Source organism: Echinops telfairi, unplaced genomic scaffold, assembly GCF_000313985.2.
Source record: "Echinops telfairi isolate 266 unplaced genomic scaffold, ASM31398v2 ScPeMD7_2010;HRSCAF=2546, whole genome shotgun sequence".
Lineage (NCBI taxonomy): Eukaryota > Metazoa > Chordata > Mammalia > Afrosoricida > Tenrecidae > Echinops > Echinops telfairi.
The window spans coordinates 19,641,521-19,643,410 of record NW_022105908.1 but is presented as its reverse complement, the minus strand read 5'-3'; the positions used below and the strand labels follow the sequence as shown (position 1 = coordinate 19,643,410).

At 65.4% G+C, this 1,890-nt stretch overlaps 1 protein-coding gene across 3 annotated transcripts in view; it reads left to right on the top strand.

The window, feature by feature from the left end:
• KDM6B (lysine demethylase 6B) overlaps window positions 1-1,890 on the top strand; it is a 20,534-nt gene that overhangs the window by 9,019 nt on the left and 9,625 nt on the right. The gene's annotated exons all lie outside the window — the stretch shown is intronic.

Below are 1,890 nucleotides of genomic sequence, written 5' to 3'. Positions count from 1 at the left end.
ATCAGTGGCTCTGCGTGCGCACGTCTGACCCCCCACCTGCGCCCCCCGCGGCCAGAGCCGGGAACCCTCGGACCAGTAGGCCCGGGAGAGTTAGAGTGCTTTGATGGATGGACATCGAGAGTCTCTCTCGGGGCTCTAGAGGGGGTGGGTGTGGGTGGGTTAAAGTCCATAATCTAGAACCCGGATGGAGAGGGCGGAGCTGAGTTGTGCAGGGAGAGCCCGGATGGAGAGGGCGTGGCCTCCGCGGGAACAGAATTAACCCCTTGGGGAGCGGCTGGCTCTGGTGATTTTGGGTCGGGCCGGCCTGGAGAGGCTGGGATGCCTGCCGGAGGAGTGTGTTACTGCTCGCGCAGTCTGGCTGTGGTTTCGTGGGCCTGCCTTCGAGGAGTCTGGGGGTGTCTGTCTTTGTGTTTGTCTGGCGACCGTGTGTGTCCCCTTCCCTGGGATATTCCGGACACCGGGAGCCGGGGAGTGCTCCTCCTGCCCCAAAGCGAGAGTGAAGGTGAGAGTGGTTCGCGAGCCGCCCGCGGCGGCGGCGGCTGGGGAACAGGTGTGAGCGTGAGCGCGCGCCGCGGCTCGGCCGCCCGGCGCGGGAGGGAGGGAGGCCGGGGGAAATTCCGGGGGCTCGGTGGTGAGCCGTGTGTGGGCTGAGGAGTTGTGTCTGCCTCTGACTGTTTCTGTGTGTACTCGGGCAGGCGGGGGCTGAGTCAGTGAGAATTGGGGAAGGTTTTCTGGTGACTCACGCTCCCCCACCGCGAGCCTGAATCAGACCCCGGGGGGAGGCTTAGGACAGGGGGGCGGATGGGGGAGTCGGGCGCTGCGGACCCGGGTGGGGACCTAGATCATCCGTGAGGCTTGGCGAGAGTGAATGAGTGTGCCGTGTACAGGAAGTTTTTGTTCTCAATGAGGGCTGGTGCCTGCCTGGGTCCTGGCGCGTGCGTTCGTGCGTGCGTGCGTGTGGGTGTGTGTGTGTGGGTGGGTGGAGGACAGGGGAGAGGGGACTGGAGAAAGCTGAGTCAGTTCCCCGTGGGAAAGGGGAAGTGGCAGAGGGGAAGTGTCATCATCACGGTAGGGGAAGCGGCATTTCCTGGTAACTGGCAGCGCCCTGGGCACCACTTCCTGAGCAGGGATCTGCTCCCTGACGTCTGGTCTCTCGGTTCCTCCATGCCCTGTCTTGGGCCTGAACTTGGCGGGTGGAGAGGTTCTCCTGTCAGGTTCTCTTAACTTGATCCCAGTTAAGCGCGATCGTGGTAACTGGTAGATGGGCAGTTTCGGGAGAGAGTGAGTGTTGACCGGAATCCCCAGTGGAGGCGGCGACGCGTCCGCGAGGACGCAGCGGGAAGCTGTACCGGGAGTTGTGGGGTCCCAGGCGCTTCCGGCTGAACAAACGACCTTGGACTTGGGGCCGAGAGCGGTTTTCGCCAGAAACCCGCCTGCCTTGATGGGAAGGGTGGAAATTTCCCCGTCGCGCCGACTTCTCTCGACGAAGGTGAACTTTCCAGCCGCCCCCAGCCGCCGGCCGCGCGCTCTCCCCCGGCTTCCTGCTCCGCGCCCGCTCCAGCTGGAGCGCAGGCCCCGCCCCGGCGCTTTGTACTCGACACCCGCCCCTCTTTGTACTCTAGACGTTCAATGGGCCGAGCCCGGAGCGGAGCCGGCTCCCTACCTGCGCGGACCCGGGTAGGCGCGGAGCAGGCGGGGGCCAAAGAGGGCGGGTGCTCCGGAGGGGAGGGCCCGGAGCCCCAGCCCGGCTTGGGTCTGGACCGCACCGACGGCAGGAGGTGGGGGTGGAGGAGGAAGTGAAACGGGTTCTGGGTTCACTACTGGAGTGGGCGGTGAAGCACAGTGGGACAAGGGTGATGTTACCGCCTGTCGGGCCCCGCCCTCCCCCTC